Below are 25,464 nucleotides of genomic sequence, written 5' to 3' on the forward strand. Positions count from 1 at the left end.
GAACAAGCCAAAAACATTTTAATTAAGGAGCAAAACAGCCAAGAAAAATAAGTGTTTCTGGTTGAAATGGGGAAAGAATTCATTCATTCATGGGTTTCTTTTGACATCTTTTCTTCCTCAAAGGGATTCTGTTCTCATTAGAAAAATTGTCGAAACAGGTGGATCTTCAGTTTTTTTTCTAGGAACATTGACCCCATCTGACGATTGTTAGTGGTAATTGATACTGCTTGAAAAAAAAGATGAAACAATCCCACCATTTTCAAAGTTCCAAAATTGTTTACGAGATGTTTTGACATAACTTATACTTAGGGCTGCTGGGCTATCAGGATTTATTAACAGTTTAATATATTTCGAGTGGTGTGGCGTCTCTTGCACGGAGGGATACTTGGTTCGACATTTCAATCTGGAATCTACATCGACCATCCGAATGAGGTGGAGATTGATTGCTCAATTTATTCTCTCTGTATATGTCACTGGGGAGCCACGAAACCTCTCAAGGAGAATTCTACCACCCGGGGGTTGACTTTTTAACTGAATACATTACAATAATTCAAGTGAAAAAATTCAATAAAACTGACAGTGAATAATGCTTTTTGTCATATTGAACATCGCTCATAAGGCTTTCAGACTAATTAACTAGGGGCCCAGCTAAAGCTGGAGGTATTTGTTTGACACAAGGGCGAAGCGGAGCTTCACCTCACTTGCGATACCACAAAAATAGCATTGCAAGCTATCAGACAGGAAAGGAAGCAACTAAGTCCAAAGAAAACGGAAAAATTTACGAAGAAACCACAGCTTACAGACTTCACAATTTGTCTGGGATGCTGTTCTATTTGCAAAAAAAAACATGTCCAGAAACACATTCGATGGCGTTTAATGAAAATTCGCAAATATTTTTAAGGCTTTGAGGTTTTTGACGTTTTGAGCGATCCTGGAGGAAAGCATATAAATTATAGTTTCTTCAGACGATCTAAAATTATGTAAGTAAGCCATGAAATAAAGCCAAAATCATTTAGGCCGAAAAAATTTTCAAGTAAAAAGAATAAAAAGAAAAACATACGAGTCAAGGATAGTAGAACAACAACTTGCAGGAGTAAACGAAAACATAAAAAGCAACTACAATGAAAACAGCATACAGCAGATTTTCTAAAATGTGGCAATTAAGACGACAAAACATAAGCAGACAAATAATAAGCCGACAATTTATTTGAAACGGAATATTTCCCGTTTGAAAAAAAAAAACGTGTTCTGGTCAGATTCTAATCCAGGACCTTTGCTGTCCCAGGCGTATTCGTTACCTCCAGACTAAGTGTGCCTTGGAAATTTGAATTCATTGTGAACCAAAATATCAAGTGATTCCGTGTAACAAGGTATTAACCCGAAAAAGTCTATTTCCGATTTGATTACGCTTGCTGATCGCAAGCGTAATAATTTTTGTTTCTGCAGAATGAGATGCGCGATGAAATTTGAGGTTGTACTGATGCAGCAAGAAATGCGTAATTTTCAAAAACTGGACTTCACTCAAAACCTTAGTTGTTCCTCTGCTAACATAGAAGATAAGCGAAAACGAAAAATATCGGTCATACATTCCACCCACATACTTTTTCGAAGACTGTAGACAGTGGAGTAAGGCAAAAAGAGACTAGAAAATGTAATAACACATGGTAAAGAGCGGTTTTTTCATTGATACCACTTTTTTGGAAATCGGTAAAGCAGTTTTTGAGAAAAATTACTGTTGAAAAAACGGAACTTTAAAGCCATACTAAAAAAAAATATATTCCATAACAAGCAAGAACGTATTTCAGGAATTTATAGAAAAAACCGTGTCACTTGACTCATGTAGGGATTAGAAACGATATGATAAAACCAGGTTTTAATGATCTCATGCTTTCAAAATAGGTTCAGTTATCAACTAACTATAACGTGCACGGCAACACTGCTGTTTCCAATCACTGGTTCTAATTGCTGATCGTCTATATTCGTGTTTTCCGTATCGCTGTTGATCTCCGCACGTTGGTTTTCGCATGACATTCGTTCCACTCAATTGATGCTGACCGTAGTTATTGACTATTTTGTTGAAAAATTGCCGCGAAAATTGCCACTTACAGATTAAATTATTTGATTTTTCCCCTTTTTTGCGATATAATTCCTGCTTTTAAGCTAGCGGTAGTAATTTGAACGTTATCAGCCATGATTAGTGTTTTTGGTTTTTGAAATTTCTAACGTGTTGTCTTTCTTTTTTATGGGTGTTTTCTGTCTTTTCTAGTCGGCTCCTTGAAAGATAAGTTGGATTTCGCTTTAGTTAAGTCAATTGCAATGTTTGCTGACGCGTGACATATTTTGGGTCTGATTAAGAGCTATTTGAATTAGTTACAGTCTTAAAATTTTTCAATTGACTACTGAAACCAAGTTTTATTGCTCTTTTTTTCTCTTCCAGTACCTGCGCTCAATCAACGCGGAGCTTCATAGCGCCGCTAAGATCTGGCTACAGCCCGTTTTGAAATACTTACCGCACTAGAATTCACCCCAATGTTTCCCGAACTGTCCGCATTGTCTTGTTACCCCACGCTACCAGGACTGAACTCACAATATAAGACCTGTGGCTTCGGTCGGTCGAAGAAGCGAAGTTCCTGAACTCACATCAATAGACCTGTGGACGACCAAAGAAGCGAAGAATCCATCGCTAGAAGAGGTGGTTCCCCTTCTACGTCGTTTTGCCGCTGGAGACCTTGGCGGAACTGCAGTGATCGATTGACAAGGCAAAAACCAATTATAACCGATTATAAACACACAAAAAAACACACAAACACACACTCTTTCTCTCTCTCTCTCTCTCTCTCTCCCGCTCTCTCTATCAAACATAATCGATCTCTCAAATTTAATCAGAGGTTCGAAGCAGAGACCGCCGTAGCAACAAAAGGACCGGACAATAACAACTAACAACCTTCGGGAAACTAACAAAGGACAGGACAAAAACAATTCCACAAAATCTGGTTGATAGTCAATTCAATTGCTTCACAGATCTGTTGATATTGATTCTTCTAGCATCATTGTACATAGTATTACATAGTTAACACAGAAGCGAAGCAGAGTAATTTTCGTGTGTTTCGGTAAAACTTCCTGCTAGGCTATTGTGCCTAGCAAGACACTTTAAAATTAAATTGGCAACGGAGCAAATTTATCAAGCGGAAACACTGCCAACAACCTTTGAGCAGACACCAGTTGCACCGTTAATAATAATAAAAAGTTTCAAAACCCTCCTGAAACCACGCGAAATAACACTTACAACTACAATGAAGCTTGTTTACAGCACAAGAAAATGTGGCAATATAGCCGATAACACAAGAGCAGTCAAACAAAAGTCCGACAATTCAATTTTTACCGGAAAAACTCAATTCATACATACTGAAAAAAAAACAAGGTCCGACGGGACTCCAAAACCCAAACCTTAGGGTGCAAAAGCAACAGCGTTACCTACAGGCCAAGTGGTGGGAGGAGTCTCGAAGTTGCTAACGTTCCTTAATGAAATGATGAGATTTGTAAGAAATGTTGTTCACGTAAAAAAAGTCTTGTTCCCAATTATACGACACTTGCTCTCGCAAGTGCAATAAATAACAGCTTGAGGTCTAATTTCATAGCAAGATCAATTATATTATCAAGACAATTTTGACTACATCAAGGAAAACTCGTACGGGGGTCATGTGTATTATCAAATTAAAGACCTATTGGTTGAAACTCTGGTTCGAAAAAGAAAACTAAAAAAACGTTGCTGCAATGTCGAGAAAATTTAGTATTTTCGATCTTTAGACACAGAGGTGAAGCGGAGTTTTGCACCACTAGCGATACAACAACAATAACAACAAGTAAGAAAAATTAAATGTTGCAAAAAAACTAGGTGAACCGAAATTTTCGTATGTCTAGATTAAACAACTGAAGGCCTAGCTGAAGCTGGAGGTATGTGTTTGATTTGAATGAATTTGCTATACTGATGCGGCATGAAAAATGGGATTTCGAAAATTGCATCTTCCCAAAACCTTAGCTGTTTCTCTACTAAAAAAAGTGAGAAGAGTAAAAACTTTTGAGATAATCAATTACTCTAAGGATTTGATTGTAAACTTTAAGAAAAATCAAAAAGTTTCTAAAAAACGGAAAATAAAAAAAAGGTCAGAGGATTTCTAAAATGCGTAACTTTTTCTTGCAAAGAGAAAGCTGTGGCCGCTCAAGCTGGTCACAAATAAAAAATTTGACTATTTCGAGGTCCATAATTTTATGTGTAGAAAAAAACTGGGCCTAGCCACTTATGCAGGGGAGATTTTCAAAACAGTTCTACTCATTAAAACCAAAAACTCATATTTGAGAGAAGTTGTTTTCGAGAAAAAAGAAAAAATCAAAAACATGAGTCAATTATTTCCCCATGGAATTTTTCGAAGGCTGTAGACAGTGGAGTAAGGTAAAAAGAGACTAGAAAATGTAATAACACATGGTAGTGAGCGGTTTTTTCATTGATACCACTTTTTTGGAAATCGGTAAAGCAGTTTTTAAGAAAAATTACTATGTTGAAAAAACGGAACTTTAAAGCGATACTAAAAAAACATATTCCATAACAAGCAAGAACGTATTTCAGGAATTTATAGAAGTAACCGTGTCACTTGAGTCATGTAGGGATTAGAAACGATATGATAAAACCAGGTTTTAATGATCTCATGCTTTCAAAATAGGTTCAGTTATCAACTAACTATAACGTGCACGGCAACACTGCTGTCCAATCACTGGTTCTAATTGCTGATCGTCTATATTCGTGTTTTCCGTATCGCTGTTGATCTCCGCACGTTGGTTTTCGCATGACATTCGTTCCACTCAATTGATGCTGACCGTAGTTATTGACTATATTGTTGAAAAATTGCCGCGAAAATTGCCACTTACAGATTAAATTATTTGATTTTTTCCCCTTTTTTGCAATATAATTCCTGCTTTTAAGCTAGCGGTAGTAATTTGAACGTTATCAGCCATGATTAGTGTTTTTGGTTTTTGAAATTTCTAACGTGTTGTCTTTCTTTTTTATGGGTGTTTTCTGTCTTTTCTAGTCGGCTCCTTGAAAGATAAGTTGGATTTCGCTTTAGTTAAGTCAATTGCAATGTTTGCTGACGCGTGACATATTTTGGGTCTGATTAAGAGCTATTTGAATTAGTTACAGTCTTAAAATTTTTCAATTGACTACTGAAACCAAGTTTTATTGCTCTTTTTTTCTCTTAAAAGTGCCGACCAGACAATAACTGGTGCTTAATGGGGCATTATGAAAAATAGGAGCTCAAAAACGCTTCGGTAATTTCTTTGGAATTTTGAACCAATTTGAGTACTCTCGTTTAATATCGCAGTTAAGACACCTCGGCGGAAATTTTAGTCCTTGACGTTTTTATAGTGTCAGTTTTAGATAGTAGATAGATAGGAGTAGTTTTAGATAGTATTTTGAATCACTCAAACAGCAAGGACTGATAAAGCTTTCCAGTACCTGCGCTCAATCAACGCGGAGCTTCATAGCGCCGCTAAGATCTGGCTACAGCCCGTTTTGAAATACTTACCGCACTAGAATTCACCCCAACGTTTCCCGAACTGTCCGCATTGTCTTGTTACCCCACACTACCCGGACTGAACTCACAATATAAGACCTGTGGCTTCGGTCGGTCGAAGAAGCGAAGTTCCTGAACTCACATCAATAGACCTGTGGACGACCAAAGAAGCGAAGAAGCCATCGCTAGAAGAGGTGGTTCCCCTTCTACGTCGTTTTGCCGCTGGAGACATTGGCGGAACTGCAGTGATCGATTGACAAGACAAAAACCAATTATAACCGATTATAAACACACACAAAAAACACACAAACACACACTCTTTCTCTCTCTCTCTCTCTCTCTCTCCCGCTCTCTCTATCAAACATAATCGATCTCTCAAATTTAATCAGAGGTTCGAAGCAGAGACCGCCGTAGCAACAAAAGGACCGGACAATAACAACTAACAACCTTCGGGCAACTAACAAAGGACAGGACAAAAACAATTCCACAAAATCTGGTTGATAGTCAATTCAATTGCTTCACAGATCTGTTGATATTGATTCTTCTAGCATCATTGTACATAGTATTACATAGTTAACACAGAAGCGAAGCAGAGCAATTTTCGTGTGTTTCGGTAAAACTTCCTGCTAGGCTATTGTGCCTAGCAAGACACTTTAAAATTAAATTGGCAACGGAGCAAACTTATCAAGCGGAAACATTGCCAACAACCTTTGAGCAGACACCAGTTGCACCGTTAAAAATAATAAAAAGTTTCAAAACCCTCCTGAAACCACGCGAAATAACACTTACAACTACAATGAAGCTTGTTTACAGCACAAGAAAATGTGGCAATATAGCCGATAACACAAGAGCAGTCAAACAAAAGTCCGACAATTCAATTTTTACCGGAAAAACTCAATTCATACATACTGAAAAAAAAAACAAGGTCCGACGGGACTCCAAAACCCAAACCTTAGGGTGCAAAAGCAACAGCGTTACCTACAGGCCAAGTGGTAGGAGGAGTCTCGAAGTTGCTAACGTTCCTTAATGAAATGATGAGATTTGTAAGAAATGTTGTTCACGTAAAAAAAGTCTTGTTCCCAATTATACGACACTTGCTCTCGCAAGTGCAATAAATAACAGCTTGAGGTCTAATTTCATAGCAAGATCAATTATATTATCAAGACAATTTTGACTACATCAAGGAAAACTCGTACGGGGGTCATGTGTATTATCAAATTAAAGACCTATTGGTTGAAACTCTGGTTCGAAAAAGAAAACTAAAAAAAACGTTGCTGCAATGTCGAGAAAATTTAGGATTTTCGATCTTTAGACACAGAGGTGAAGCGGAGTTTTGCACCACTAGGTAAGAAAGATTGAGGGGGCGAGGGTGAGACATGGCATTTAGTAAAAGACAGGGCATAAATTCTGCAAACTTGTCGCAAAATTTGCAAAGTTTTGCAAAATAATCGAATTTAGTTCTAAAAATGAAATGGATTATAATCAATTATAATGGATTATAATGGATTTTCATTTCAAAATAATCGATTATAATGGATTATCTTGGCCAAAAAAAATCGATTTCAGTGACAAAAATAATGGATTATAATCGATTATAATGGATTATAATGGATTATATTTGTTCAAAAATAATCAATTATAATGGCTATATAATCAGTTTCGTGGTCTGAATTTTACATCCGTAATGGATTATAATCGATTATTTTTGTGTGCTAGATACATATTACCAAGATACATATTAGACAAAATGTGCTAAGGCTGACCTCATCAATTTAATTCTACTGCGACAGAAATTTAAGAAAATCTTCGTAGACAAAACAGACAAAGTCAAAACTGCAAAAAAAAACATTCCGGAAACTTATAAATCTTATTCAAAAATTTTTGACATTATTAACAATACGCTAAGCCATCAATTTGAATTAATTTAGAAAAAAATGGTTTATCATAAAATACACTAAACAGATAAAAAATTAAAACTAACTCCACGCACTTTCAGACTTAAAAAATTCAGAAACCATGCATCCGAAAAAAAAATTATGCAATTTTTGATTTCAGTTTTTTTTCTAACAGAAAACTTAGGGTATACAAAAACTATGAAAACACGCAATAAATTTACCCTCTGGACTATGAAGAAGAAATGTACTGAAAAAAAAACTACAAAAAATACCGAAATAAAACACCCGTGAACACAGCACACAAAAATTGGTACGGAATCAAAGAAAAAGTAAAAAATAATAATTTTAAGTGACAAATTTTTTCAACTGTTCACACAGAATCACTCAAATAGCTCTGGACCAAAAAAAAGTAGACAACACCAAAAATTAATATTAATAAAAACTTCAAAAGAATTTTCACAATTTTTCATTTTTAATTTTCGAATCTTATTACGGAGGGCTTAAGAAAAAATACAGAATTTTCAAACGGTTCTCGTTCGACTTCAATCGCTGCAATAAACAACAAAAAAAAGTAGAATAAAAAAATTCGGAAAAATCAGCCGACATAATTAATGCCGTCCGACCGCAGTGCCGAAAATCTACCAAAAACTCGAATCCGAAAAATTAATTTAACTATTAATTCAACACTATTCAAGTACGTCGTAGCGGGTATAAAATAAACTGATTTCTATATAACCACACTGTAAACAAAGTTATTTACAAGAAAGAGTGTTTATTGCAAGGGAAGAGTTGTTTATTGCAAGTGTAAAAAAATTTATTACAATTTTAAATCCAAGCTGTATATAAATGCATCAAATAAGGAACAAAAAGTTTGATTTCAAAGCAAGTTAATTTATCAAAGTTCATTTAGCAATTAGGCCTCCGTTGCTCGACAATGGTACCTGGCGATGAATCAACAGGCGGAGCGCTATGCAGAGCACGAGCTATGTAATAGTGCAAAGCATAATTTCGTGCGGATGTTAGTCTTGACGTCTGCGTAGCTGTCATCCTTTTTTGGCTAATTTTGTCAGCTAGTCTTTTAGTTACACGCGAGGACGATGTTCCCGCACCTTCTGTACAGGCAAAAATAGGGGTTAAAAGTAGCATGTTCGACATCAACAAATCGTTGTTCGTATTTCAGCTTCTTTGAAGTTTAATGCTGTTTGTAAGCTTCCTCGATGTCGTGAGCAGGTATTCGCATGTGGATTGACAACTTTCACATGATGTAGGTTTCACTGAGCCGAGACTCCCATAATCCTATTTGATTTCTAATCTTGCTTCATCATTAGTGCTAGTAGATATGTAAGTAAAGGCTTCGCGTTCAAGCGGTTGAAGATGCGGCTCAATTTCGACATCTTAGCACAATTCGTTCAAATTAGCAAGAACATCCTTCATCTCATTGACTTTGACAACATCCAGCTACGGGGCAATATAGAGCATGACTGACAGTAAAACGCTAGCCGCATGTGCTTTTCCGAGGGAGGTTAAGTGGTTCCAATCCATACCTTAGTGTAATTCTGTCTCTGAATTCTGCCTTTGTTAAATTGAAATTACATCGTTGCGGCAATGCGTTGAGCCAGCTGGATAAACTTGTTTCCGATGCCAAACTCAACCAGTAATTTTCGCTTTCTGACAAACTAATCCTCACTTCGATTCATTTTAATGTGTTCTTGTGTAAAATACGTTGCAAAATGTTACTGTTGCTGGTCGCTGTCTGTGACATCTTCAATTTCACATAAAGGAGTGGAACTTTTTATGAAACTGGAACATTTGTTTATTTGAATTTCTGGTAAAGTCAGGTTCAAACCTTCATCTCTCACAGGGAGAGAGAACATTCTGCCTCAGTTTTCATTATATGATTTTTTATAATGAGAGCTGTTATGAGTTCATTCGCTAAAATATTCATAGTGTCCTCAAAGAGAGAAGGGTTAGATGTTGCCCGAGCAAAGAAATTTGATTTCTGTTGTACTGTATTTGTAAACGTTTTGAGAATCTTTTAACCAGCACGAATTGCTGACAAGAATATGCATTGCCTAAATCAGAACCGAAGACTCTAATGCCCATCGACAATATCTACTGTTTCATTTTTGAATACGTCTTTTGCTTTGATTAGGAAATCAGATTTTACTATCAAAAGGCACTTCGTTACATGGTAGCCCAAGGCTGGTCCAAGTTCTTTTAAGGGAGCAATATATTTTATCAATTCCTCTATACTACCTGTAGCATTGCCATCATCGTCGTACCATCTTCGACTAAGTTTTTCGCGCGAGGTGATTTTCTCTAGTGGGGTTATAGCGATATCGTACATGACCAAATTAATGGGTCACCTTGGGTTGTAAATTCTTTTGACAAAATTGTTTCAATTGTAAATGTACAACTTCGATTGAACTGTATTAAAATTTCCCAGGGCAGTTTTCAAGGTTTCCAAGGACACAGGTTGTCAAGGTTTCTAAGAGCTAATTTTTAAATGAGACTGTTGAACGCATTTTTCACTTTAATTAGCAACATACCTCGAGTTTCAATCCTCAAGTAATTATCTCTTAGTGAGTGAATAGCACACTCAATTCCGCATTTCGGTCCGAGACATGTGTATTGCCTCCTATGAGTTTCAAATCCCATTGATCACCTTTACAATGAACCTTCCTATGATTTATCTAATTTTTTCTACAATGCCAATTGGCCGCACGCCAGGGTTTTTATCGAGAGCGATAAGTCAAAAGGATTTATAGGGCTCCAAAAGTCGTTCTGTAGCAATCCTGATTGAGAGTTTGCTCAATAACTTACAAAAACTATCTGACGATGTTCAAAAAGATGTTAAAAAACGCCGCCAATCAATTGCGTTGAGACCGGAATGGCCATGACTTCCAGGAGTCTTGGTGGCGGAACGTGTAATTTCTCGGGCATTTAATTTTTCAAAAATTGTTGGGTGATACGAAAGAGTATTTTCATCATCAGCGCAAATATAGGCGGGGTTGACGGGTCATGGGGCTGGATGTTTCTCGAGTATTTGGAGAACAGATTTACCATCTAATTCCTGGTCAGTGGTTAAAATTCCCTTTTGAAACATCACTTTGACTCTAAAGGGCATTGAAATTTTTCCTAAGGTCACTATTCGCTATACGGTACATGACCAGGAATTATTAACTATTTGAGCTCATCCGGTTTCATGGCCTGTTTGGTTTTCGGTAACCTTTCCTGAAGGACCCCTCATCTTCAGCGAGTGAACCTAAGTCGCATTTGATCTATTGATCAAGCCTCCTAACTAAGATGAGATGTGGCAACACCATGACAGCTTTCATTGCGGTCGAGTAATCTTTGTCGAAGAGTGTTGCTGAGAGGACTGTGATCACAGTTTCGATAAATTTGAATCCTGCCATGTTTATGCTGATAATGAAGAAAACCGTGATACAATGACCAATTATGTTGTAAATTTTAGTCAAAGAGGTTGCTTTAGAGTCGCTTATGTTTTTCCATAAGTTCGGTGGATCTGGCTGAGGGGTATGGGCTTTCAAATTCTACTACGGATTAGCGCAATTGGTGTTTAGACACTGTTTGTGTAAGCAGCGCTTCTGCTGAGCATTTATGGCAGGCAAAATTTTTCGTGTGTTCTTTCTTAGTCGGTTGTCAATGAGCTACACTTCACTTGCATGTGGGAAGCACAAGCGTAGCAATATACACCAAAACCTTTTAGATGATTAGTACAAAAGGAAAAATGGGTTTGGGTTGATCCCAATGAGGAAGTGAGGGAGGCTTGTGACATATTTACATTTGAACCTCAGAGAAAATTAATTTGGCGTAATATGAGAAACGAAAACCATCTTTACAAAAACAAAGAACTTCCAAAACTAAAAAATGGAGAAATTGTACTTTTACTATGAAAAAAATTGAAGGGCGAGTTGAAGAAAACTTTGAAAGTTCGACTTCAAACAGAGCAGCTTTTTAATCATAATCTGATTATTTGAGTTAACAATTACTCTAGGGACAACTATGGATGTGGGTTGAGATTTAATGCTGAGATCAATGAAACATTGATAATTTCTAACAAAAGAGATACATCTGCCGAGTGGTCACTAAATCCAGCAATTATAGGACAGTATTATTATATAGTGGAGGAGGATATTATTGCACAACATCTATGAGGTCACGAAGAGTAACTCCACGATTAGAATGAACAATTGCGTCAATGTCTTTTTTCTTAATGTATTTAGTCCGGGATGCGCCTAATAATAAATTATTTGCAAACCAGGAAAAAAATTTGCTTTGCATCTTGCCAGCATCTGCTTGAAATTCGAGATATCCACTCTCCTCGCCAACCAGTGCTCTCCAGGACTCCCCACTCGCGTACGGCTGGGACGATGAGATTTATAATTTTTTAAACCTAAGTATGACGGCCCAGCGCGCATTCATTTTGAAAATACAACGTAGGTAAATTTAAACATCCTATTTAATGAGTTTGTCACAACAATTAGGCTGACAAAACCATTCAATTCTATCAGGGGACAGCAGTCGACTGATATTTTTGCTACATCCATTTAATAAGTAAGTAAATCAATAATTAGTGATACACTTGCTACATCGCAAGGGTAAAGAAAAGTGTAGTAACTGATAGTAAAATTTTTGCTAATGGATCAATAAATACTATTTATCAGCATCAGCTCGATTCTTCAAACCCTTGAAACCAATTCCTTCCTTTTACTTAAGAAAACAGACAGAATAGATTTTAACTAGACAGCTGGCAATTTCGACCTGCTTTAAAACTAAATATAGAGAACTAAATATAACCTTCAATTAATTGCTATCAGTCTAAATCTGGCATGAATAATCGCTGTTCCCTGTTCTGGTTCGAAGCGAACTTCACTAGATGCTTCATAGTCTCAGAGTCTATTTCTTCTGGTACTGGCTCTGCTCCTACAATATATTTATACAAATCCCATTCGTTGTCGACCATATTCAAAATTTTGTCGTAATCCATAAGCTGCTTCCGAGTCATTGAATGCAGGTGAACTTTTGCATAGGTGCTCAAAAGGAGATCATTTTCTCGAATTCCACGTTTTCTACTCTGGTATAAAAGACGAGCTCTTAAAACTTCTGTATTTTCCGATGTGCTGTACGACGCAGATGACAAACTTCTGGTTGAAACTGGCCATTTGCAGAATCGGGAACTAAACTGCTTCCCAGAAAAAGCACAGGATCGCACCCTTGCCAAAGCAGATAACATTACAAAACTGCAAACGGAAAACCTTCAATTTTTGTGATTTTTTTTAAAATAAAGTCATCAATGGTAATCAGAAAGTCAAAAGTATCATAGTAACCGAGGTTACATTCAGGAGTACCTTCATCACATATTCCAGTCAAAATCCTGAAATTTTTCTAGATATGGAACTGATAATGAGAAAAAAAGAAATGATAAAAGTTGATCATTTTATAATTAAACTCGATACGATAAAATGGAGTCCCTTCATCACTTGCGCCTTCACATACCCCTTCATCACATACTGAACCAATTTCACTCTCTAAAAAGTCGCAAGGGTTCTACGACGACAAGGAAAATAAAATTTCTGAAATGACTAAAATTTGCTATTAGCAAATTGAAATAGACTTGAAGAATTAAGAATCATCAATAGCGAACACACGCGATAACCGCGCACTTTTCAATTACTACAAGTCTGTCAAAACCCCCCAAGTTCTCCCACCGACAAAGCACTGGAAAAATTTAACTGCGAAATCGAGTGCTGACAAGGCACAACTGTTCAACAAATTCTTCCAGTCTCTCTTCATGGATCCTTCTGAAAACATCGTAATATCGGAATCTGAATCTTCCATTTCCGTAGATGATGTATCAAGCGACAAAATTGCCAAGATAAAGTAAAAGCTGCTCGTCACTTAGTCCACAGACCCGGATAGCTTACCTGTCTGCTTAAAAACTGGGCTCTTTTCCAGTTCCCCCCTTTCAAATTACCGAGTTTCATGTTTGTTTTACGTGTTATTACCCTAAATGCGTGATGTTACGCTGTTACGTATGAACAACAAATCTGTTCAGAATTGTCGATTTGTTCACCACGCCAAATTTCATTGCATTATGACAACGTTAAAAAGCTTTTCAAAATTGAATTTGAAAGGTAGGGGGGGGGACTGGAAAAGAGCCAAAAACTGCTAAAGGATAAACAAATCAATTGCCGGACTTTTTAGTGCTAAAAAACGCACTAGTGTTTTTTCTGCTGCTTGGAAAATCTGACTGGTCAAGCCTCTTCACAAAATAAATAGCAAATCAAATAGTCGAATCAACAGACCGATCACTCTGTTAAATATTATTTCCAAAGTTTATGAAAAGTTAATATTCGATCCCTTTTTTTTTAAAGGTAATCAGAAGGTCAAAAGTATCATAGTAACCGAGGTTACAGTCATGAGTCCCTTCATCATGTATTCCAGTCAAAATCCTTGGAATTTTTTAGATATGGAAGTGATAATAATAAAAGAAGATGACAAGTGTTTAAGTCCTTTTTAATTAAAATCGATACGGGTTACGTTTCTTCAATAAGAACACGCAACTCGACACGAGATAATATAATATACAATTGTTACAAGTAAAAAATTTAGTCGAAAGTTAGTTTGTCATTTTTTGTTCCGAGTACGCAAGCGGCGTTCGCAATCTGTATTGCCAGGGAGATTCTCTGTTTTAAAAAGCTGCCTGCTCTGGGTTCCTCAGTGCATATGCTTAGGTTCTTACAAAGCTTGCTCAAAAAAACTTGAGCTGGGGCCGGCCGCGCCCTGAATTTCAAAAGCTAGCGGTTGAAAAAGATATCGAAGAAATTTTTGCTAAAAAGTAAATTTCAAACGTTTTCGCAACTATGTGCATCGTCAGGATTTTTACAATAAACTACTCTAAATGACGATAAAACATCAATTTACAAATGTTATTTACAATAAATCACATACAATTTGGTTCTAAACCATCATGATAAAATATTAGCCAATCACAGTTGACCTCTAAATTACTATTAAGATTAAAATACTTTTAACCTCTAAAATTAATTAAACATTTTAAAATTAATTTGTCTGGAAGTTTCTGAGTCATAATTTCGATTTAGACATGTACGTTTTGAATAAAAAACCAAAAATATTTTGGGACTAAATTTTCAGTGTTAACTCCCTGCTCCTAAACTCATCGCGCGTGTTCAAGCCCGGTTTCTCTTTCCTGATATGTATTGCCTCTAGTGTTAGCAATTTTGTTTGGTTGTTTGACCTATCTATAATTTCCCAACTAAGATCTGCCCTATTTCCCTCAAGTTGGCATTGCTGAAGGTGGAGGCCTACCGGTGAGTCTGCTTTCCTATGTTCCTCAATTCTAGTGGTCAAATGTCGAACAGTTTGTCCGACATAGGTGGAAGTGCATCCACTACATGACAGTTTATAAACCACTCTTGACTTGAGGTCATTAGAAAATGCTGACTTCAGTGATGGTAAACATGATTGTAGTTTTCTTGTGGTGAAAACCACTTGAACGTTCGTTAATTTTCGTAACCTGTTAGCAAAATATTGGCTATGGTTACCTCAGGGCAGTGTTATTGGTCCACTGTTGTTTGTGCTGTTTATAAATGACCTTCCTGGTTGTTTAACATCGTCCACCTGTTATCTATTTGCCGACGATAGCAAAATATTGAACAATGACGTTGATCAACTCCAACTTGATATTGATTCGATGGTAACGTGGTCACAAGCGAATGGACTTCGTTTTCATCCCGATAAGACTCGCTTGATCTCATCTAGGGAATCCAATCCTTCAGTTACGATTGGAAATGCGCCGATATGTAATGCGGCTACTGTTTGTGACCTGGGTGTTACTATTTCGAGTAACCTCACGTGGATAATACACGTTCGAAACAAACTGGCAAAAGGCATGGCAATGCTGTATCTGATGCGTGGCGCTATTTCATACCATGCAAACGCCCGTACAAAGACCCAACTCATCGAGTCAACTGTATACCCTGTGGTTATGTACTGTTCTCCGGCGTGGCGACCAAATATCACGTCCCTACGTAAGCTAATGAAGTTTCAGCACCGCTGCCTGAAATGGTCAACAGGTTGTCCAGACTTCAAGTTTGCTCTCTTGTCACAGCGTCAGCTTCCATTCTGCTACCAACTCATATACAACGATGCCGTCTTTTTGTGGAAAATCCTGAACGACAAAACCGATATCGATGCCCTTGAGTACGTCTCTTACTCTGATGTCGACCGGGCCGCTCGTGGTTCTACAAGAAGGCCTTTCCTTGTTAGCCGACATGGTAAAGCTAGGACTGAAGACAACTTCTTCACCAGAGCAACAACTCTTGCTAATGACCTTCACTCGATTTCGATTGACATCAACTGCCCTCTGAAGTCGTTCAAATCCTCGCTTTTTAAATACCTGCTTTATCGAACCACAACTTTAAACATGTGCTCGTCTTGTTCGTTTTTTGTTAAATGTAGATGTTCTTCTTGTCGAGTGTAACCCTAGCTACGTTTTAAATTTTGTGTATCGTCGGTCAGTTCTCCGCGTATGGCAGAGACTGTCTTGTTTTCAGCTGTTCCCGTCCCCTCAGCCTTATGTTTTAATGCAATTATTTGTATAAAATAATAAAGTCTTTTACTACTACTACTACTACTACTACTATATTGCACCATCAGCATTGGGGGCTTTTCATCCTTTGGTGATTGAACTGACAAACCCCTGTCACTATCCAGGGGCTTGCCTTTACCCTCGATGATCTTGCACAAGGCGTCTGAAGCCACCTTTGCGGACCAATTTTCAGGGTACTGATTTGTCAGCCATTGCGCCCTATTAGTTTCCATAGCCTTATCAAATTGCTCCCAGCTAGATGTACTCCTAAAAACCCTGTGTACAGTGCCTTGGATAACACTACGCTTATACTGAGTTGGGGCGCAGCTTCTATAGTTCAGTATAGTCCCTGTATCTGTTGGTTTTTGATACCAACTGCAAGTTACACGCCTATCCTGCGATATATTTATGTTCAAATCCAGGAACGGCAAATTCCCCTCCGAATTAGTTTTCTCTAGAGTGAACTGCAAATTTGGATGAAGAGAATTGGCGGCATCGAGAAGACAACTCGGCTCCCCTCTGACTGTTCTAACAATGTCATCCACATACCTGAGGAACAATTTCACCTGGGGAGTATCCTTCTCCTTGTTCTTAGCTCGGCAGCAGCTTTCACAGTACCAGACTATCTCGGTTATTGATGCGTATACGTCATCGGATATTTTTCCGCATTTTAGATGATACCAGTTTCGGCAACTCTCGCATTCAACCCCCTTTGATCTATATGTGACTTTCCTGCTGCAACATGGGCACAAGCCGTTTTTGTCATTAATTTGCTGTACCCCCGTTCCCACCGGTATTTGTTGTCGTAGAGCAAATTCGTATTCTTTCAGCCATAAGTTTGCCAGAATTACAGCGAGGGACGCTCCCATTGCTAAACCATCAACTTGTACATACCATGAATCATTACACTTGAAATATACTTTGCTGACCGCCATATTCAAAAGCCTTTTCATGGTTGCTCTTTGAATTTCAGGAGGAGACTCCTGGCTGTACAGCTTCTGTAAAGCAATTTCAATTGCCTCCTTCAGGGGAACGTTGATGTACAAACTTTTCACATCAAGAGATATTATGGTTTCATCCGGATCTAGAGCAATGTTTTCTATTTTTTCTCTAGCCTCTTTAGTATTGGTTTCTATATTTGCTCCATCGATGTTGTCAAAAAACTTCGCAAGCATTTTGTTAAGATTCTCATACGAGCTGCCGGGAAGTGATAGTACAGGTCGTAGGGGTGTCTCATCCTTGTGTACCTTAGCTAAACCGTACAAACGGGCGGGTTGCCCCCTGTTGATCGTATCTTAGAATATAACTGATCACTTATCTCGTCTCTTTTGTTCATGGCTAGTAACTCTTTGTTAAGTTCTTTCTCAATTTTCAGTATCACCTCATCAGTGGTTGCATCTTTTTTTCACAAACTGAGCAGATTGCAACAAGGATTCCAGCTTTGATTCATATGTTTGTTTCCTCATTATGCAAAAACCAACCCCCTTATCAAAAGGCACAGCCAGCAACCCATTATCGTTGAGATATTTCCTCGTTTTTTCAACGGCTTTGTCTCTTGGGGTTTGCCGTACGTTTTTTGCATATGCCTTTGCCGCGGCTTCTATTTCACATAACGTTTAACCAGATGTTTTTTGATTTTTCAATTGTGAGAAGAAAATGTCGATATCCGCCAAAAAATGTGTTTCGTTAAATTTGTCTCTAATTGGATGCTTGGGGCCCATTGATAGCACTTCATATACCCATTCAGGCAGTTCAATATTATCAAGTACCTTAACTGATCGCTCATTTCTCCCCCCAAGAGGTTTATCTTGTCTCTCGGACAGTTTTTCTAACTTTTTTCTATGGTTTTCTGATGTTGTCTTTAAGCTTGCCTCAACTTGCCGCCTCACGAATCGGAAAATGGATGCCCACCACTGTTTGTCAATTTCTTTTTGCACCAGTGATCTTGCTTTCCTTAGCATCTCCTCGTACCTTTTCCTATCCTCATTTGCCCTAGAAGTTTCAGTCCTTAGTAGTTTCAATTGAAAATTATGCACAGCTTGGTCCGAAAAAACCCCGTTCTCGGGGACCCTAAACTTCAAAAAGTCCGGTATTAGATCGTTTTTCAGACATTTTCTCAGAAACTTCAGTCTATGTACAGATACTTGAACTTTTTTAAAGAATTTTAAATAGTCTAACACAATTTTCCAAGTTAGTTTCCTTTTCAAAATTTGTCTGAGCCAAACAGCAGGCAAAAGTACTGTGGTCATTGTTTTGCCGGCCACGAGTAATGAAACTCACAAGGCACAAAGCAAAACAAATCACACTCTTCTCACCCCTGTCTTTGAAGCGCAGACACTTCCTCTGCCCTCAGCTTCTGCTCACGTCTTGCTTTCGCCTTCCTCCTTGTCTGTGATGGTCTCTGTTGTTTGCCCCTGATATTGCCAATCAGCTCTGACAGACTTTCTTTGTGTGCCACTACCAATCGCAGAGAATTCAGCTCCAAATCAGCACTCTGGTGCAGCTTCAAATATTCCTTGAGCTGCTCCGGGTTGTTTTGCTTGCTCTTGGAGAGTAGTCGTTTTGTAGCTGGAATAATGAGCACCCCTGTGCCGAGAAGCTGACTAAACAAGTCGGGCGTTCCTTCCCTTCTGCAATAAACGATCGCCAATATCTGCTGCTTCTTCGTCTTCAAATAGTTTGTCAGCTCCTCGACACCAGCTGGGCGATAGTTGTTTGTTCTGTGGCTGCTAATGGTGTTGTTCACCACGTCGTGCCACACAACCACTTTTTTCTCCTTCAGTGGACTGTCTTCGAGTAGTCGTCGGAGGTTCTTTCCTTGGTTCAGCAAGTTGTTATTAAGGGATAGGCCAGGAATTGCTGTAACAAGGCTCTCGTATTGCTTTTTTTCCCCTGTGTTAAGGGTGTTGATGCTGTGGAACAGGGAGCTAGCTGCTACAATATGAAACATTTCGGTAACTCAAATAAAAATCGGCCATTTTTTACGTATCGATAAAAAAAACACTATAAAAATTCTCATTACATTGATGAAAATCATTAAAAATTTTTATACTGGCCCTTTAATGGGAAAACAGTTGGAATTTCAAGCTCTTCGCTTTTTGGTTTATCACGAATTTACAAGTAAAATTGAAAAAATTTTTGCTAAAAAGTAAATTTCAAACGTTTTCGCAACTATGTGCATCGTCAGGATTTTTACAATAAACTACTCTAAATGACGATAAAACATCAATTTACAAATGTTATTTACAATAAATCACATACAATTTGGTTCTAAACCATCATGATAAAAAATTAGCCAATCACAGTTGACCTCTAAATTACTATTAAGATTAAAATACTTTTAACCTCTAAAATTAATTAAACATTTTAAAATTAATTTGTCTGGAAGTTTCTGAGTCATAATTTCGATTTAGACATGTACGTTTTGAATAAAAAACCAAAAATATTTTGGGACTAAATTTTCAGTGTTAACTCCCTGCTCCTAAACTCATCGCGCGATGAGTTTAGGAGCAGGGAGTTAACACTGAAAATTTAGTCCCAAAATATTTTTGGTTTTTATTCAAAACGTACATGTCTAAATCGAAATTATGACTCAGAAACTTCCAGACAAATTAATTTTAAAATGTTTAATTAATTTTAGAGGTTAAAAGTATTTTAATCTTAATAGTAATTTAGAGGTCAACTGTGATTGGCTAATTTTTTATCATGATGGTTTAGAACCAAATTGTATGTGATTTATTGTAAATAACATTTGTAAATTGATGTTTTATCGTCATTTAGATTAGTTTATTGTAAAAATCCTGACGATGCACATAGTTGCGAAAACGTTTGAAATTTACTTTTTAGCAAAAGTTTCTTCAATTTTACTAGTAAATTCGTGATAAACGAAAAAGATATCCATCATTTACAAGATCTTGATACTTGTCAATTTTTCGCTCTTCCACTTCAGCGGCAGCCGTACCACGGTTACAAACAGACCCGGCATTAATCCTACAAGGAGCTAAAGAGTCTACTACCGTTACATCCCACAGGAGCTGCTTACCATCAGCCCATGGAACGAGCGTCAAACCGTCTGGTCGCTTCTGATCGGTCCTGTAGAGGTGTCGTGGTTCTAAAACAGACGGAATGTGAGTAGATGATAGACTCTGCTTTATAAGGGCATTCAGGTTTGAATGCCTAGAGAATCTCCCTGCACTTTTGAGGCAAGAAAGACCATGCCAACCATCCTCGGTAACGTCTTTTCCGCACACGCATTTATGCCGTTCGCATATTTTTTATCCTAATCGAAGTCCTATCGCAATTCTGATTTGTTGGTTTGACAGTTTTAACCTTAAATTTTTGCACGGGATGACGTTCAACCATTGGGAGCCAAATCTATCTTGGAACGCGTTGAACCTTTTTACGTCCGTTGGTTCGAGTCGTAAAATCAAGTCTGCAACTTCGCTGTCAAAAATTGGCTCCGTCCAATTTTTTTGGATTTCATTTTCCGAAGCCATTTAAATTTTTCCAAGGTCAAACCACCGTTTAAGCGTTTAAGCCATCCGTTTTAAGATCACCGTTTAAGCCATCCACAGGCTCCAAACCAAAGATTTCGCTCAAGGCATCTTTTGCTCCTACTGCTGAGGCTAAGAAAGCGGGTAAAGCGAGTAGACGAGCGGAAGAAACGCCCAAGCCACCTTTGGCTGCCAGGAGAACTGCTTGTAAAAACTGGTTATCATCCATTTTCACGTAGGTGACCTTGCATAACGAATTTCTTAGTAATTTATCGTAGCGTTCCAAAAAATCATTTTGCAAAAAACAAGGGCTCGTACGCAAAAAATATAGGAGTTTTGGCATGCTGAAGCAACTTTTCAGGAGTTAAAAATATAATGGGCGTCTAGTTTGTCAATGACATCCGAGATTTTTTCAAGCTCCTTAATTTTTTCGTCGAGCAATTCTTTTCGGCAAAGTTCGCCGATTGGAGATCCTAAAATGAGGAGTTCTTCTTTTGTTTTTATTTTTATTTTGGGGCATATTTCTCGAAATTGTGTTAAAATTGAATTATACTGTGTACTTGTAGTCGGTCCCAAAAAACAAAGTTCACACTTCTCAGTGTTTAAGCTCAGGCCGTAAATTTGTTCCGATTTCAGAATGTTTTTAAGACCCCGGAGTACTTACCTTATAGTCGTCGGCTAAATTCTCATCATCTAAATACCAGATGTTAATTTTCGACTCCAACTGTTTGACTAGTGTATGAATTGTTTCCGCAAAAAGGGGTGGGGCTTCAGGATCACCTTGCTGAGTTCCGTCTTCTGACATTATGACAGAGCTTCCGTAAAAAAGGTAACTAGGTTTACCATACGCGCAGTGGGTGTAATTATACAATCCGGGGCGATTTGAATGAACATGATTCAGCATTGTTTCTCTGTTTAAAGAGTTAAAGGCATTCTTAAAATCTAGTTTTAAAAGAACAGTGCATTTTGGATTGTCGTCGCGTTCAATTAGGTTTCGAAACGAGTGCGCAGCTATTTCTGCTCCTCGTTTGGTACCGCATCCTACCTGTACGTTTCCGAAAAAATTTTGTCGCTCGGAGAAGGCCTTGCTCCCAGCGCATTTAGACGCGATACGTCTCAGCGTGTTGCCTATGGCAATCGGTCTCAACCCTCCGTCTATCTTTATGAGGGCGATAAGCTCTGCGCCAAAAAAGAAAGGTCTTAGTGGTTCGGGTATTTTGCCATCTCCAATGAGGTTTATCAGCTGAGTGAGCGATTTCAAAAAAATAAGTCCTGCACTGCCATTCGAATTACTAACAAGATCTTTAAAAATTTGAGGAACTATTTTATCAGGACCTGCTGCTGATCCGTTTGGAAAGGACATTATCGCTTTGTATAGGTCGAAATCGGTTACGAAAAAACTATCCAACTTTTCAGGATTTGGAGCTGCAAATTTTGCTCGCTGCGGGTGCTTAGACAACAATTTTTGATAGTTATCAGTTGAAAAAGGAGCTATTTTGTCATCCGAAGCAGCAAGCCTTATTCCTCCCTTTACATTTCCTTCATCGAGCTTACTACTTATTAACTTTATTCTCTGCTCGAGGTCACTCAGAGGCGGGCTTGAAACTTGGGGATGGGGTTTTGGAAGTGACACGTCATTTGCTCGAATTTTTTTATTTATCAAAGAACTCATGCTTGTGGTCTGTTTGCGTCCACTTCTTTTCGGTTGCTCCAAAAAAACAAGAACGACGTTAAAAAAATTAGCCATTTTGGAACATCTTCTACATTGTAGACGATGTCATTTATTTTTTCCGACAGACTTTCCGCCAAGGGAACACGCGAGTCTTTTGGTACTCTCTTGAGTACTCGGACATTTGAGATGGCTGTATTAACATAATTGTCTAGCACTAAATCATTACCTATTGTTGCTTTATTAACAAATTTTACATCAACGCATAAAGGACACTGAAACCATTGGGTTTTCTTAGAGTCGCTAAGAGAAATATTTACACAACTGATATGATAACAACTAGAACAACAATCACATCTAGTCCAATTTATCAGTCCTGAAGGTTTTAAGCAATCTTTGCTTGTACACTCTTTGTTGTTTTTCCTCATCTTGACGCAGCATAAAGGTTAAAAAAAGGATTTTGACTGGACTTTAGGGGACTGAACCAACCCATGATAAGCGGTTAGTGGGAATTTTACAAATCAGCAAATAAAAAAAAGACAATTAAATTAATTTAATTCTTAAAATCGAAATAAAAAAATCAAAAACAAGGAACAATCTCACCCGAGCTCAGTAGGTCCAGTGGCGCACCACCAGACTCCTCAAACCAGTTCCAGTTTCCCACCTCCCCACAGAAAGCCACTTGACAGACCTGTCTCTAGAATCCCTCAGAGGGCGCTCCTCATACAGGCAAAAACATCAAACATAACAAATCTATTTAATAAGTTTATCACAACAATTAGGCTAAAATGGCAGAATGGGAAGCGTTCGGTTATGCGGATGAGTTTTACAATAAACGAATCTCAATGACGATCAATTTGCAAATAATATTAACTGACTAATTTCACACAAATTTAGGTTCTAAACCGCCATGTTGGAAAATTAGCCAATCACAGTTGATCTGCATTTCTGAAACAGTACCTGTCACTAGCGGTGTACCTCAAGGTTCCTTACTCGGCCCTCTACTTTTCATAATATATGTGAACGACCTAGAGGAAATGGCAGAATGGGAAGCGTTCGGTTATGCGAATGATTTCAAGCTTGTTTTTTTAATGGTAATCAAAAGGTCAAAAGTATCATAGTAACCGAGGTTACAGTCATGAGTCCCTTCATCATGTATTCCAGTCAAAATCCTTGGAATTTTTTAGATATGGAAGTGATAATAATAAAAGAAGATGACAAGTGTTTAAGTCCTTTTTAATTAAAATCGATACGGGTTACGTTTCTTCAATAAGAACACGCAACTCGACACGAGATAATATAATATACAATTGTTACAAGTAAAAAATTTAGTCGAAAGTTAGTTTGTCATTTTTTGTTCCGAGTACGCAAGCGGCGTTCGCAATCTGTATTGCCAGGGAGATTCTCTGTTTTAAAAAGCTGCCTGCTCTGGGTTCCTCAGTGCATATGCTTAGGTTCTTACAAAGCTTGCTCAAAAAAACTTGAGCTGGGGCCGGCCGCGCCCTGAATTTCAAAAGCTAGCGGTTGAAAAAAATATCCATCATTTACAAGATCTTGATACTTGTCAATTTTTCGCTCTTCCACTTCAGCGGCAGCCGTACCAGGGTTACAAACAGACCCGGCATTAATCCTACAAGGAGCTAAAGAGTCTACTACCGTTACATCCCACAGGAGCTGCTTACCATCAGCCCATGGAACGAGCGTCAAACCGTCTGGTCGCTTCTGATCGGTCCTGTAGAGGTGTCGTGGTTCTAAAACAGACGGAATGTGAGTAGATGATAGACTCTGCTTTATAAGGGCATTCAGGTTTGAATGCCTAGAGAATCTCCCTGCACTTTTGAGGCAAGAAAGACCATGCCAACCATCCTCGGTAACGTCTTTTCCGCACACGCATTTACGCCGTTCGCATATTTTTTATCCTAATCGAAGTCCTATCGCAATTCTGATTTGTTGGTTTGACAGTTTTAACCTTAAATTTTTGCACGAGATGACGTTCAACCATTGGGAGCCAAATCTATCTTGGAACGCGTTGAACCTTTTTACGTCCGTTGGTTCGAGTCGTAAAATCAAGTCTGCAACTTCGCTGTCAAAAATTGGCTCCGTCCAATTTTTTTGGATTTCATTTTCCGAAGCCATTTAAATTTTTCCAAGGTCAAACCACCGTTTAAGCGTTTAAGCCATCCGTTTTAAGATCACCGTTTAAGCCATCCACAGGCTCCAAACCAAAGATTTCGCTCAAGGCATCTTTTGCTCCTACTGCTGAGGCTAAGAAAACGGGTAAAGCGAGTAGACGAGCGGAAGATTTCAAGCTTGTAACTTTGATGCCAGAAAAGATACAGAAAGATCTATCGAAAGTGGAAGATTGGTGCAATGCTAACAAAATGAAAATAAACGACGGCAAATGCTTTAGCTTACCAATAAAACAGAAAGAAGGCGTAAAGCATGACCTCACGTTGAATTCAAAACAGCTTTCTGAAACAACCGAACAAAAGGACCTTGGAATAATCATGGCCAGCAAGCTATCATAGAAACCAATTGTCGATAATAGGTGTAATAAATCGCTCGGGAAGCATTCTACTTTCCGAAAGAAATATCTCCTCTCTTGCTGCTAAAAACACTAAACTCAATGCGTACATAGGTCATGTAATACCTGCTAATAAATTACGCATCTGTGGCATTCGACCAGAATGGACGAAAATGCAGTTTCGAGTCTTTAGTAGCGAACTTTCCGAATTGGCGATTTTGAAGAGCGTTATTCAGACGATTAGACAAATTGTGAAGGCTTGAGGATTCGGAAATTCCTAATTTTTAGAAATTCGAAATGATGACGTAATAATTTTGAGAGACGTCAAAAACGGCCATTTTGGAGAAAAACCGAAATAGACACGCAACAACGATAGTTGCGACGACGACAACAACGGAAAAATTGAGAATCGGAATCAGAAAAAAGCAGAAGTAGCAGAGACTGCTCCGAGTTGCAACTATTGTGCCGCTACAATAGTTGCAAGGCCGTTGCGATTAACGGTGAAGGGTGGAAGACAGCCTTCCGGAAGGAGAATAAGAGTCTTATTTCCCCGGGTTCAAGAATCCGGAGGGGTCTCCGGATTTGAACTGAAACTATTTTACATAAACTTTTAGCTTCACTATTATGTCCTGAATTGAGTTTAATTAACATCTGAATTCATTTTACGAAGATGAGAAGCTA

The 25,464-nt window shown here is 38.1% G+C and overlaps 1 protein-coding gene across 4 annotated transcripts in view; it reads left to right on the forward strand.

Moving 5' to 3' along the window:
- Positions 1–25,464, forward strand: part of LOC134838917 (importin-5-like) — a 510,521-nt gene that overhangs the window by 328,273 nt on the left and 156,784 nt on the right. The window lies entirely within an intron of this gene.

The sequence above is a fragment of the Symsagittifera roscoffensis genome, chromosome 2 (assembly GCF_963678635.1).
Source record: "Symsagittifera roscoffensis chromosome 2, txSymRosc1.1, whole genome shotgun sequence".
NCBI lineage: Eukaryota > Metazoa > Xenacoelomorpha > Acoela > Convolutidae > Symsagittifera > Symsagittifera roscoffensis.